Below are 16,244 nucleotides of genomic sequence, written 5' to 3' on the forward strand. Positions count from 1 at the left end.
ATTTTGGAAATTTATGTTATTGATTACGAAAATTAGATTTTTTTAAATGAACATAAAAAGAATCATTATAAATATTTAAAAAAGTTAATAAAGTAATTAATACTAATTTTATAATAAATACGTCATTATTTTAAAAATATTATGAATACTCATAAAAATTTAAAATTTTTTATTTATATTCTTATTATATCATTATTTTTTTTTAAAAACAAATTTATTTGTATCAGTAATACGTATTATATCATAAACTATATATTATATTGTATGATATATTAATTGTATTGTATTAATTATGATATATCTCATAATATGTATTATTTTCTATTTATATTGTATTATATAATATGTATAATGTATCATAAGATACTAATACTATTTATTGAATAGGTTTTAAAAAGACAATTGAAATGCCGTTTTTGGGTTATCCAAGGGCATTTGATTTCATCACTTTTCCGCTACTCTAAAAACGTGAATCCTCTCGCGTAGAAGCCCACCATGATCACCGCTCTTTTTTTCTTCCTCTGAAAACACGAAACAAAACAAAGCCATGAACAAAAACAATTCACGTCTTCTTTTCCTTCTCCCTTTTCTCTTTTTATTTGACCTCCGGTTAATCTCAGCCGTTAATCTCAACTCAATTTCATCCGTCGATTTCATCCCCAGCCCCAGCCCTAGCTGCCAACCTCTAACCAATGGCTCAGATTTCATCCGCCCCAGCTGCAACTCCACTCTCTACCCTGATCTCTGCTACACCTCCTTGGAAGCATACTCCAGCTCCGTCCATGAGGACCCAGCGCAGCTGGCGCGCTTCACTATCGGCGTCAGCTTGAGGAAGGGAAAAACGACAGCGTCCTACTAGGCCAACCTCAGCCGCGAGGCCGACTTCCACTCAGACCCCAAAGTGTCATCGGCGCTCCACGACTGTCTGTCAAACTTTGGTGACGTCGTGGACGAGATCCAAGGGTCGCTGAAACAGACGAGCGACCCGGGCTCGGCGGGGAGCTCCAAGGAGAGGCTCCGGTTCCTGTTGAGTAATGTGCAGACGTGGATGAGGCGGCGTTGACGGACCAGGAGACTTGTACCGACGGTTTCGATGACGAGGTTGACGGGCCGCTTGAGGTGGATGTTATCGATAAGGCTGCGCATGTGAAGAAATTGACGAGCAATGCGCTTGCTTTGGTTAACAGTTACGCTGAGAAAGCTATACATCGATGATGACGACGGGAATGGGTGGTTTTGGACCGTTGGATTTTGGAGAGTTAAAATTATAATATTTATAATTATGATTAATAATAATTACGTCATAAAGAATTAAAGAAGATGAATGAGTTTATAAATTATGTGCTTTGCTTATAACTACCAATGATGCGCGTTCCCTGACCGTCGACTTCCAGGGCCCACAAATCATGACTTGGTGGTTGCTAGTTTTCTCCATCGTATGGCCAGCGTTTTGTTTGATTTCCCGGTGATCGTTGTGAGATAAAAGGAATCACAATTTAAGAACTAAAGAAGGTTACGTGAATGAAGCTGGCTTGCTTTAAACATGCATTCTTAAAAATGATGATGATTAATCTTGATTAATTAGCTTAATTATAAAATTATGAATCTCATTAAGATTCGTTCAACTGCCTTTGACTAACGAAGATTATTAATTATCCTTCCACGTTCGTAAAAATCAAGCGATTTTATGTTTTTTTTTAAGTAAAATTTAAAAATTGTAGTTATAATAAAATTATATGTATTTAACTTTAATTATTTAATTAAGTAATTAGATGATTTATAATTATTGTAACACCCCAGGTCCAATAGCCCGACCCACTGTTAAGATATTGTCCACTTTGGACACACAGTCCATCATGGGTTTGTTTCTGGGCTTTGCAACCCAAAACGCGTCTTAACAGTTAAGGAGCTCACAGACTATTTAACCAATCCAATTCTCCCACCACTAACCAATGTGGGATCCATAGACAGAGCACACACAGACCCAGCATCTCTCCCGTGCTTTGTCGATGTGGGATTCGCCTAGGGGTATCACATACACCCCCCCTTACGGGACTCAGCGTCCTCGCTGAGGTTTGCCCCACCATCGATCAAGAGGACACGCGGAGTTGCTCTGATACCATTTGTAACACCCCAGGTCCAATAGCCCGACCCACTGTTAAGATATTGTCCACTTTGGACACACAGTCCATCATGGGTTTGTTTCTGGGCTTTGCAACCCAAAACGCGTCTTAACAGTTAAGGAGCTCACAGGCTATTTAACCAATCCAATTCTCCCACCACTAACCAATGTGGGATCCATAGACAGAGCACACACAGACCCAGCATCTCTCCCGTGCTTTGTCGATGTGGGATTCGCCTAGGGGTATCACAATTATATAAATAAATAATTTTTTAATAAAAAATAAAATAATACTTAATTATATAATAATATATTATATAAATATCTAATTAAATAAATAAAATTGATTATATGTAATACTGGTCTTATAATTAAGAGGAGATGTATACTATTAAGCTTAATAAATCATTACTATAGTTATTCAAAAAGCACGGAGTTTGAGGATATTCTCAAATTTTAATTAATTAAAAAGATTCTCTCAATAATTTTAGAGATAAATTAATTCTCCCTATCTATAAAAATTTTAATTATTTAATTATGTTAAAAGAAAATTACAATTATTTAATACTTTTATAATCTAATAAAATTTTTTTTCTTATGTGAGGAAATTGTCATTATTTTAAAATTTGGATTGATTGCAATCAAATCGGGAATCAATACCAAAATTTGATATAGTTCATAACTAAAATATCCATTGCAAACATTGGGTGAATAATATCTAATCATAGTTTAACTATCATGTTAGATTGATTTAATTGTTTTGATAATGTTATATAATTAAAACACGCTTTAAACTTTATCGATTTTAATATCTTATCAAATTACATACAAATCAATCCTTTAACTGTGATAACACTCCTAGGTATAAAAACTTTGGGGATCGCCATGTTGCAAATAATGTATTATTTTTTAAATAATAATTAAATTTGCATATGATGTTGATATGTCCCATATGTTGTGTGGTTCTTGCTTGGTCTATTAAAGCTTAATTAGCTAATTAATTAAGGTCAAATGACTATTTTCTGCCAAAGGTTTGATAAAATGATAAATTCTAATTTTTTAAGTTTCAAAAAAATCAAATACCTACCCATCAATCATTTTTATTAGTTGTTTAGTTTTTATTAAAAATGATTGTTTCTCCTCTTCATTAAAACTATAAAACTATTATTACCATTTAATATAAATGTAAATTATTAATATATTATTATCAGTTCAAAAATTTATTATTTAAACTCCTAAAAAAATCAAAACTCTATTTAATTTTAAAAGAATTACATTTTGATCAATTTTTTGGGTTGTAATTGTTATTTTAAAACTACTAAAGCACATATTAAACTTTTAGAGTTTTCAAAAATATCTTTGAACCTTTTTTAAAATTTCAAAAACCATTTAAAATTTTTATTAATACCCATAAAAATTTTTTAAAAATTACAGTTTATCTCTAAACTTTTGAAAAAGTTTTCAAAATTTATATAAAATGATTTTTTTACCTTCAAACTTAATGAAATTCACTAATAAAAGTAGATGATTAGTTGAGATGATTTTTTGGAACTTAAAGGACAAAATAGTTATATCAACAATTTTTGGGTGAGAAACAATCTTTTAGCCTAAAATTAATTACATGTTAATTAGATAAAACCACATACAAGCCATAGGTAGGTGACAGGCCCTTCTCAGCAAGATAAGAAACCAATAATTCACTCTTAATTATTTTATGGGTTAATAATTGAAGTATGATATGATTAATATATTAAATTCTGATTAATCAGAACAAATCGAATCTCACAATATAAAACCACGTTCATTTGAAAAGTTGACAGTCAATAGTCAATAATCTGTTGCCATGTCACTAAAACAACTGTTTAGGGCAATTTTTCATTTTTTATATTTAAAATTGGGGGTATACCTAACCATTTCGCTGGAGAAAACATGCCTGATCATTAATATTAACAACCCATTAATAAATTGATACTTTACCGAACATACAATTGAGGTTGCCCTGAGCTGACGTTGTCTAGTCAGGTAACGTTTCCATATTAGATATCCCATGTGAGGACTAAATATGGCTTTTACCTTACATATGTATCCACTTCCATCTTTAGCAGGACTTGATCCTTAGTAGTTCTGATGTCACATGGGCACAAGTACCATTAGAATTAAAAGTTTAAACATGTGTTCCCAAGATTAATTAGGTAACGTCCCTATGTTGGTTTTCTAATGTGAGGATTAAATGTGAGTCTTATTTTGCATATATATAAGATAAATTAGGGTTTTAATAATTCGAGTTTGAAATAAGTACAACTAGATAAATTATAGTTAAATACTATAATTTATATATTTATCAATTATCTCTTATCTTAAAAATTAAAAAGTAAGATTTCAAAAGATTAAGTATAAGGTTTTAAATTGTTTAGCGTATATTTATTCATTGCTGTTTATTTATTTAAATGTTTGTTTGGTAATAGAGACATGCAAGAGTTATATTCATGTTTTGAAATTGTTTTTAGGGTTAATGGAATCAATTTTTGCCTTTTTGCATTTTCTATGTTTCAATTTGTTTACAGAAACCCTAACTCGACAAATATTGTTGCATGGATGAGGTTTGATTTCATGCACTAAATGAACTTGAACTTTTGTCATCTCCATTGCTTTTGGATTTATTTTTATATCTTTTTCTTGTTATAACATTAAAAGAAGTGAAAATTAATTATATTTGATCAACGCATTATCTAACAAATTAAATTATTAATAAATGTTAATTGACAAAGGCTAATATTGATATCTCTTTTAGCCGGAAGGACTATTTTCCACTCAAACTTCGATGAAATAATAATTTCTTATCATTTAAGTTAAAACCTTTAAGTAAAAGGGTAATAAAATCATTTTAATAAAAAACTCTCTAATTTCTTTCCAAAGCTATTGTGAAAAACCTCAAATGACAAATTAATCCTAAAGGGGGGTGAATAGAATTATTAAAAAGTCAATCACAAAATTAACTAAATGAAATCTTTAATCAAATTTCTACAAACATCAATCAAATAATCAACCAAAACATAAAGTAAAAGAGTAGAGTTTAAAGAATGCTCAAAATTTTTATAGTAGTTCGGAGCTTTTTGCCCCAAGCTTTCTACGTTCATTTCTTCAAGCAACTGATTTGAAGTTTTTAGTTGAATCACTTTTGGATTACACTAGTTGAATTGGGATTGTGCCCCTTTTACAATAGTGATATAAGATTTCACTCAAGTATAATTCGAAAGAAGATTTACAAGTAGAATATGCCTCTAATAGGCTGATTTTACTAATTTGTATAAGTGTTTCTCTTAAAGATATGCGTTTTTGGTTCCCAGAAAGAGATTAAGAGCTTAGAGATTGAGATGATGATTCTTGAATGCTTTTGATATGTTCTCTAACTTTTCTAACTTCAATCCAACTTATTTATATACCCTTGAGACATGAAAGATCCGTTGGAATGATTTTACTAGCTGTTGACTTATGAAAATGGTGTTTTAACCTTGAAAATGCGAATGGACAAGTGTTCTCTTACACATCCCTACTTTGGTAGCTTCAAAATAGATCTTCAACGGTTGAATTCTTGAAATGCACCACTCGAGGGACAAACGTCCCTTTTTTTGGGATGGGCATCCTGCCTTGTTTCTTAAAATTCTAGAAAGCATCAAACAGAAGAGGATGGGCGTGGGATAGGTGTCCCAATATGTTGACTTTGTTGACCATCCTAATTTTGTTTGTAAATACATTGAAGAAGGAACAAACATCCCATGGTCGTCTTCTAGTATGGGACGAAAGTCCATTAATTTAGGATGGGTGTCCCTATTCAATTTGGAAAAAATCCTGAGAGCTCTAGTCTTCTAAGAACGGACATGGGACAAGCACAAGAACTAGATGGGTGTCCTTGACCTAAAAATTAAACATCTACATTTCACTCATCTATCGGTCATAGGAATTTTATGTCATGGACTTTATTAGCTCAATAAATATTAATTAACAACTTTAAACTTAGTTTTGACATAATCAAAACACATAGGGGTCCAACAATCTCCTCCTTTTTGATTGATGACAAAAATTAATGTTTATGCATTGAAAAATTAATTTAAAGAGTTTGAAAAACTCTTGAGAGTACCCTTAGGTGACTAGTTTTGCTTTGTTTTGAATAACAACTTCAGACTCATCCACTTTGTTTCGATATACCCGTTTTGTGTCAATGGTGTGATGATCTGTTAGTCTTAGAACTAGTTCCTATACTTAGTTTCTCTTAAATTAGTTCAACGCCTTGCATGACCAATGCCTAACTCTCATCTTGTAATGCCTCAACTACTCTCTTTAGCTCCATTTGTGACAAAAATGCCATAAACTCGCATGTGTTCAATAGAAAAGAAACTTCATATAAGCTCATCCATTTGTATCTTAGCGAGATCTTTGAATTTTTTAATTGTCGTTACCTTCATAGTCCATTCCTCTGGTAGTGACTTTAACACTTTTTTTACTAATTTACAGTTTTGAATCTCTTTTCAAGTCATTTACCAAGTTCTAAAATTTTTATACATGTCCTTAGGCTTTCCCCCGTCTTTATTTCAAACAACTCATACTCACGGAAAAAAAAATTCAATTTTTGACTTTTTGACTTGGTTTGTGCCTTCATGTATTGTTTGAAGGATGGTCCAAACTTCTTTCATTGTTTCACAAACATAAACTCTATTAAATTTAGTTGAGTCTAATGCATAAAGTAATATGTTTATGGCTTTAGCATTCAAACTCAACATTTTCTCATCTTCATTATTAATCTATTTCATTTTTAGGCTCATTTGTTATGGGATTCCCAGGTACAAAGTCACCATGTTCAATAATTTTTCACAAGTTATAGTCTATTGATCGAATGTGTAATCTCATTCTAATCTTCCATTGGGTGTAGTTTACTCCATAATATAAGATTATTAAAAGTTAATCACAAAATTAACTAAATGAAATCTTTTATCAAATTTCCACAAACAACAGTCAAATAATCAACCAAAGCATAAAGTAAGAGAGTAGAGTTTAGAGAATGCTTAAAATTTTTAGAGTGGTTTGGAGCTTTCCATCTCAAGCCTCTTGCGTCTACTTCTTTAAGCAATTGGCTTGAAGTTTTCACTCGAATCACTCTTGGGTTACACTAATTGAATTAGGATTGTGCCCCTTTTACAATAGCGATACATGATTTCACCCAAACATAATTAAAAAGAAACTTTACAAGTAGAATGTGCCTCTAATAAGTTGGTTTTACTAATTTGTATAAGCGTTTCTCTTAAGATATGAGTTTTGGTTTCTAGAGAGAGATTGAGATGATGATTCTTGAATACTTTGGGTATGTAAACTAACCCTTTTAACTTCAATCTAACTTGTTTATATAGCCTTGAGAATTGAAAGATTTATTGGAATGATTTTACTAGTCGTTAACTTGTGAAAATGACATTTTATCCTTGAAAATGTGAATGGATGAGCATCCTCTTACACATCCCTACTTTGGTAGCTTGAAATAGACGTCTAACAACTGAATTCTTGAAATGCATCACTTAAGAGATTGGCATCCCTTTTTTCTGGATGGGTATCCTACCTTGCTTCTTAAAATTCTAGAGAGCATCAAACATGAGAGGATGGGTAAGGGATAGGTAGAGAAACGGGCGTCCCAATGTATTGACTTTGTTGACCATCCCAATTTTGCTTGTGAATGCATTAGAGAGGGAACAATTATCCCATGGTCGTCTTTTAGTATGGGACAGGAGTCCCTTAATTTAGGATGGGCATCCTTGTTCATTTTGTAAAAATTCGCGAGAGCTCTAGTCTTCTAAGGATGGGCATGAGACAAGCATAGGACCTGGTGTCCTTGACCTAAAAAATTAAACATCTATATTTTGCTAATTTATCAATCATAGGACTTTAATGTTATGAACTTTATTTGCTCAATAAATATTAATTAACAACTTTAAATTTAATTTTGACATAATAAAAAAACCTAGAGGTCCAACACATTGTGTGAACCTTCCCTAACTCCACTACTGATATGATTTCGATTGAATTAAGTGATTGTAGACTGTTTGATGTTGGAGAAAGAATTTTAGATTAGCTATGTTAAAATTATAATATTTCTAAGGAAAATTAAATTAAATAATCTAATTCTATTGGAGCTATAAAGAATTAACCAACTCTAAAAAAATTATAATTAGATATTCTAAATGAACTTGAAAAAATCATTATAAACTTCTAAAAAAGTGAATAAATTAGTTAATACTAATGTTGTAACTCATTTTTAAATTGCTACAATAAGTAGACCGAATCTTTAGTAAGATTATTTATTTTTAAATTGTTAGTTATGTTTTATATAAAGAGATTAATTAGTGTTTATGTTTTGAATTTTTGTATTTAAAGATATGCATTGAATCAAGAGAAATGAATGATTTTCCAACCCAAAATACTTCTCTCTCTTAAAATTTCTTTCCTTGTTTTCTTTTGTGTTGTTTCTATGCAATACAACAACAATGTGTAGACATGGATTAATGTGGTGTAGGTGGACCACTCTGGTTGCACCGATGGCTTCAATTCTATGGTGGATAGGCCTGAAAAGGCGGATGTCATCATTAGGGCTTATGTGAATAAATTTCCAAGCTATGCACCGGTTTTCTTAGAAATATGAAACTTTGTCATTTTGGAGCCTTTGGAACTAACTTCCATTTCTCCCTATAAAAAAGGTAATTGAGTATGGAGGAAGAGGGAAAAATGGAGTATGGATTGGAACAATTAAAAAACAAAAGGGTATGTCAACAGAGAGAATGGAAAATATAAGAAGGTGAAATGAAATATATATATATATATATATGTGTGTGTGTGTGTGGTTATCATGTAAATTGTTTGTATTATTAGGAGTATGACTGATATTAATTGACTTTATTCTAATATTTACACCATAATAGAAATAGTTATTCGACTCAGAGATAGAATGCACTTGGCTTTACTTTTGTGGCGGATAGGCCTCTAAAGGTGGATGTCATCGCTAGGGCTGCATATGTGAAGAAGTTTACAAGCCATGCACTCGGTTTTAGATTATAAATGTTAAAATTATAATATTTATAAAGAAAATTAAATAACTTTGTTTACTGAAGCAATTTCTGCTCTGGGTAAGGGGCAGAACAAAAAAGCGTAACTGGACAGAGGGCTGCAGAAGCATCCCAAGATTTGGGCAGGACAGAAACTTTTTAGTAGATTGTTTACATAGCGACACCACTGGGTAGAAAAGTAGAGCTGGGCAGAAATACAGTAGGAATTTGAGGTACTTGTGGCCCAAAAATGTATCATAACTAAAAGCTTGCACACCTCTTTAGTAAAAAACAAAAGGTACCTCAAAGGAACCCATGGCACCCGAAAGGCTCTTTGAACAAAGTGTGCTTGCAAAATAACAACCAGGTTAGGAAAAAACCTGGGGTTGGTCATGGATTCCTGGATTGATAGGCATTGTTAAGCTTGAAGATGCAATGAGGGAGCACCCATTTGCAAGCAATATTCTCGGCTTCTCTAGAAAAACCTATATTTGTTAGCTCTGCACCTTTGTCTTTAACAATTCTTCTCATGTTATCTTTAATCCTCTCTTTTGGGATGCCACCTCTTCAGAAGATTTTGTTATTTCTTTCCTTCCAAATTGCATAAACAGTTGCCCTTATGCATAACTTCCCCATCATGTTTTTAAGGTTCCTCCCTTTCCATTCCTCGGCTATAAAATCTATATATCTCTCCCAATCTTGACTTATATAACTCATGTCATCGATAGCAAGAACAGTCTCCCAAGTATAAGTATTGTACTCACACTTGAAGAAAAGGTGATTGATGTTCTCCTCCTCATTGATACAAAGCACACATCTAGAATTCGTGTTGACTCCATATCTAACTAGTTTATCCCTCGTGTTCAATCGTTTTTTAAGGGCAAGACAAAGGATGATGGCATGTCGTGGGATAAATGTTTTGTGACAAACAATATGTGCCTAATCCACCTCCCTTTTCCTTATTCAGCTCATTCCAAGCCGAATTAGTAGAGAAGTTTCCTGATGTATGGGGAACCCATTTGATGGTGTCTATGCCACATTTTGGTTTATCCATCATCAAGGCTTTGATCTTATTTAACTATAGGGAGTTAGCCATAGGCTATCTCCAATCCCCATCAACAATTATATCTTTAACTTTGGCATATCGACTAATCCCTGAGTCATAAATTATATGACCTCCAAATCTCTCATTGAGAGGGCACACATCGGGTGCCAATTGTCTAACCAAAGGAAAGTGTGTTCACCATTACTTATAATGTGCTTGATGTTCTCCCTCATAACTTTTTGTAACTTAAGAAGCTTTCTCTACTACCACGAGCTATCTTTAGAAGGCTTGATCTCTTAAATGCTCTTATCTTTCAACCTATTTCTTTTGATCCACCAAACCCAAATAGATTGACTCTCCGGTTGAGTGATATCGCAAAGGTGCTCAACCATATTAGCTTTATTCCATTTACCACTTTTTTCTTAGCCCTAAGCCACTTTTTTCTCTATGGACACAAACTTCTTTCCAAACTACTTTAGCTTTGTGATTGTTGAGGTCTACCCTACTCTAGAAATAAGACACTTAGCTTACTATCAATCTCTTTAAGAATCGAGGAGTAGAGGAAAAAATGAGGCCAATAGCTTTGCAAATGAGAGAAAACTATTTTTATAAGAGCAATTCTATCGACATATGAGAGAGCTCTACTTTTCCACAAGTTAATTCTTGAGAGGATTTTGTCAAACAGAGGGCAACAATTTTCCTTCAAAAGTTTGGTTGAGACCATGGGACCCTAAGATACCTAAAGGGGAGAAAAACTTCCTTAATGCCGATGGTATCTTTTAAGATTTTTTTCTCTTGTTGAGATGCCCCGGAGAAATAAATGCTACTTTTTAAGTTCTTGGCCTAAAGCGTGGACTATCTCTCAAAGGTGAGCAATGATCTTTGATGAGCCGAATTGAGTTTGCAAAAAACAAGGAGATCATCAACAAAACATAAGTGGGTGATCTTACTATCCTTACACTTCCAGTGATACTCAAATTCTCTTTTTATAGCCACATCTTCAAAAATTCTTGAGAGGATTTTTATCACAATCATAAAAAGGTATGGAGAAATTGGATCTCTTTAGTCAAGGTCCCTAGAACTCTTGAAAAAACCTTCAAGTTTCCCATTGATGCTCCTTATGAAAAAGGGGGCAGTGATGTATTCCATTATCCATCTAAGAAACATAAAGTGTGTAACCTTTCCTAAATAATAGGTGTGTTACAGAAAAACGGCATGAGTTCCCCTATTTTAGAGGGCCCGGGGAATTTTTTTTTTCTTTTTCATTATACCCTGTAACACTCCCAATTAGCAATTCACATAAACCAGTCCTACCAATCGACTAGATTTTCATCACATAATCATAATAAATAAAATAAGTACATAATAATAACTATCATAAAAAAATTATCACCCACAGAAACTTTATATCCAATTTTCAAAACTAGTATATATATATATATATATATTACATATACATCATAACATTTAAGTCAACAAAATTATGGTGCCTTCCTCCCTTAGCCTCATGTCTCATTAGTGCTCCCCGAGAACCTTTGCTGCATTTCTTTACCTGTAAAATATTAAATTAAACGGAGTGAGCGACTATGGCTCAGTAAGAAAATCATACTCAACACTTAAAGCATTTTATACCAGTACTAATTTTTTCCATACTCAGCGTGTCTGAACTATTTACAACAAAATAATTGACACAGGACACGCATTTAACACATATCATAATTCTTTTCTTTCACACATTTATTCATTTCCTTACTATACAGATATGATTCACTCATTATGATTTATGCATGTATGAGTGCCATGACATTTTTATTTTCTGATCGTACATCTTTCTCAACTCTTTATCAGCCACACAGGCTTGTATGTATAATTCTAATGCAAATGACTTTCATAAAATATTTACTAATTTGTTTCTCTCTCATTCTCATTGATCGATTTAGACTACATATGATAGTACTTGCAGTCACCATACAAAGTATAATTCTCTCTTACACGCATATTTTTTTTTCTTTGCTGTCCACACAGTACAGCTAATATTTTTCTTTGCTGTCCACATAGTACAGCTGATATTTTTCTTTTGTTGTCCACACAGTACAGCTGATATTTTTCTTTTGCTGTCCACACAGTACAGCTAATATTTTTCTTTGCTGTCCACATAGTACAACTGATATTTTTCTTTTGTTGTCCACACAGTACAACTGATATTTTTCTTTTGCTGTCCACACAGTACAGCTAATATTTTTCTTTGGCTGTCCACACAGTATAGCTGATATTTTTCTTTGGCTGTCCACACAGTACAGCTGATATTTTTTTTCTTTGCTGTCCACACAGTACAGCTGATATTTTTTCTTTGCTATCCACACAGTACAGTTGGTTGTCCACACAGTACAACCGATTATTTTATTTGCTGTCCACACAGTACAGCTGGCGTGTAAGGATTTTTAGTATGTTTTCTGCTTTCCTGTATCATATGAGTCATTATAAAACCAAAAATACTTGTTTTCCATTTTCTAACAGCATGCATGACTTAGAAAATATTTTTCCTCTTTCTTTATTTTTTTCTAAATCATGCATATGTTATGATTCCTCATGTATGCATATATAACCATAATATGAAATATGCACATTTGTTATTTTCCCTTATTCTTTTCATTCCTTCTCAAACATCATATTATTTTCTCATGCATTTTTTATATATAAATATATATATTATGTCTCAAATTAATTTCAATTATACAATATAGGCTTAATATAAGGGTTATTTCACATAACATGCACATAATTAAGCAACATTAACCTATATCGCATAAAATGACATTTTTGCCCTTATGGCAAAAATTTACCTTTTTACCCTTATGTCCAAAAATTACATCATGAATCCTAATGAATTTCTTTATCCTTTTAAGCATAAATCACCTTAATTCTAATACCTTACACACTTATATAAGTAAAGGTTATTTAAATAACCTAACTCAAATTTACTTCAAGTATGTAAAGTATGAAATTCTTACATTTTCTTTGCCAAATAGGTGATTTAAGCTTATTCACCTTCTTTTCTTCTTCTTGGCAACCTTAATCAACCAAAAATATAATCATTCATCAAACTCCCAAATTTCACATATCTTAAAAATTAAATTTCTTACCTTAGAACTGATCAGAATTGACAGATCTATACTTTTTATAACTGGGGCCTCTGGAAATTAGGTGGTTTAGCTAGGTTTTTGGACAAATTTTGGTTAAGGGAAAAAGCTTAGCTAAAACCATGGAGTTCTCGGCAAAAATGAAAGAGAAAATGAATAGCATAAGTTTATAAGCCTTTTGGACCATTTTGCCCTTAACCTTTTCCATAAATTACTATTTTATCCTTAGCCAATTACCAAAAACCCTTAGCACCACCATATAATTTCAAGTGTGCCCTTCAATTTTAATTCCCACTTTGTCCCTTGAATCTTTATAAAATGACCATTTTACCCCCTTTGAAAAATATTGCTCATTGAGTAGTTTTCTATGATTCTTTTGCAATTTCTTTACACAACAAGTTATAAAATCAACTCTAGGGGTAATTTTGGAAGTGAAGTTTACTGACACACCTGAATTCGGATGTTACAAAGTGAATTCCAATTTCCTTGAGGATTGTTATTAAAAAACGCTAATCCATCATGTCATAAGCCTTTATAAGATCAATCTTAATGGCACATTTCTTCTTGTTCTTCTTATTCTTATGGTAATTATGGAGTAACTCATTGCACATAAGGATATTGTCACCATAGCTTGAGAGCAAATTCTTGAGCAAAGACACTAATTCCTCTTTAATGCGCCTTTTCTACTTGTAAAGGTTCCATCTTTAAGGAAGAGTACATTAATGGCATTTCTACTCCTTCTTCCTTTGATGCATTTGAATAAGTAACCCGTGTTTTGGTCCCTTTTCTTAAGCCACTTAATTTTAGATTTTTGTTTTATAGGGGATTCCTCCACCCAACTAAGTCTTTAAAGCTCCCTAGAACATATATTCTCTTCTTTAAGGAGTTTATTGTCTTGCAGGTGTTTATCAAGGTCGTTTTGGACGCTATTCAAACTCTCCCTAACACATCTAACTATTTCAGAAATATTCCAATACTCTTTTATATTAAGCTATTTTAAAGCCATTTTCACTTTCTTGAGCTTTTTCACAAGGTGATACATAGGTTTGCCCATAATATCTTCTTTCCAAACTAAGTCCACCAAAGAAAAAAATTTTTCGTGCTTTAACCAAGAAGTTAAAAAATTTGAAAGGGTTTTTTCTTTTTGTTTCATTATCACCTCTAATAAGAACACATGGGATATGATCTGAGAACATACTAGGAAGGAAAACCCTTATAGATCTCGAAAACGTTTCAAACTAATCTTATTCACCATGATTCTATCATGCTTACAAGCAATTCAATTTTCTCCTTCACTCATGTAGCTCCAAGTATAGTAACCCTATGAATCTAAGGCTTCAAGGTGGGCTTCAATGCAACATTTATTCAACTTGTTTTCATGGGATTCCTATCTAACAACCCCTTCCACCTTTTTCCTCTTTTCTTCTAATAGCATTAAAATTACCTAAAACCACCCAAAGGCACCCATTGGAGGTATTTTCATAGCGGTTAATGTCATTCCAAATCTCTCTCCTTTTAATGTAACCATTTAACCCATACATAAAAGTTATCAAAGCTTTAGAATTATCAATTGCAAGCTCAAATTCATAATGAATACTTTGTTCCTTTTTTTCAATAATCATCACTCTAATTTTTTTTGGGTTCGAAGTAATCCAAATATGACCTCTAGGATTGGTGTCATTATTGTGACAAAACTCCAAATTGCCAAATGTACTTCTACTCACTTTATCCAAGTTGTTATCCCTAACTCTAGTTTCAACAATAACAATAAAATCAAGTTTATTTCTAGAGACAAAAAGTCTAACCTCTTTTTGTTTTAGGGGATTGTTGAGGCTCTTAATATTCCACAACCCGATGTTAATCATGAGGATTCATTGTGATACATTCTCCTAGCTTTTTATATTAGGCCTCTTATTTTGATCTTTGCTTGATTTCTCAACCTTGGTTTCCTTGAGATCTTTTTCATCCACCTTGAACAATTTTCCAAATAGCTTGATCATAAAAGAAATCCCACCCTCACTAAACTTAACCTCCTAAACTTGTTTCAAGCTTCTATGAGCCTCTACTTTTCAGCTTCTCCAATAGAGACTGTGTTGTTTACATTTTGGGCAAAACTCGATAGTTCCACTAAGCTACCTTCTACTGCAGAAGCTGTTTCTTTGGTTTCCAAGTTACACTTTGTAGAAATGAGGCATAAAGAATCTATTTTGGGAAGATAATCTTCAACCAAGTAGTTAAAATTCAGCTTTAGGTTCTTCATCTTGTCAGCTGGATTTCCACTATTTAAGAGTTTTTGGGATTCTTCCTTAACCTGCATAACCACTCCTAGAGATGGCAATTTTAACCTAAATTTAAGGGCCTTTACCCTAAAAGAGAAAGAATTCCTCGATAAAAATAGAAAAAAAGGGATAGGGATGGGGACGAAAAAAATCCTTATAATCGAGGACGAGGATACATATGTCCCTACCTTTCCCCTTCCCTCTCTTCCCCTCCCTAAATCTAATATATTATAAAGAGTTTAAGGTTATCACAAAATTAACCTAATGCAAATATATATTTACAAATAACTATACTCTTAATAATTTTTATTACAAAATTGCCACCCACCTTTAACCCTAAATCTAAATCTCTTTTTTCTTGCATATTCCACTCCACTGGTGCACACCTAACCATAATCTATTTCTTTTTTCTCTAATCATTAGTGGTTTCACTGTTTTCTTGATTTTGAGTTAACTAGTTTAGAGTTTACTTTTGTAAGTCTACCTACCTTGCTCTTCACATGTTTATAGTTAAACTTTTGTGTTCATGCTATTGAAGCTTTTGTATTGTTTATTAATTGTGTAGAAAAGCTGATG

At 32.6% G+C, this 16,244-nt stretch overlaps 1 pseudogene; it reads left to right on the forward strand.

Annotated features, from left to right (window-relative positions):
• The first annotated feature begins 483 nt into the window (after window positions 1–483).
• On the forward strand, window positions 484–1,215 carry LOC123205374 (annotated as a pseudogene).
• The last annotated feature ends 15,029 nt before the right edge of the window (window positions 1,216–16,244 follow it).

The sequence above is a fragment of the Mangifera indica genome, unplaced genomic scaffold (assembly GCF_011075055.1).
Source record: "Mangifera indica cultivar Alphonso unplaced genomic scaffold, CATAS_Mindica_2.1 Un_0004, whole genome shotgun sequence".
NCBI lineage: Eukaryota > Viridiplantae > Streptophyta > Magnoliopsida > Sapindales > Anacardiaceae > Mangifera > Mangifera indica.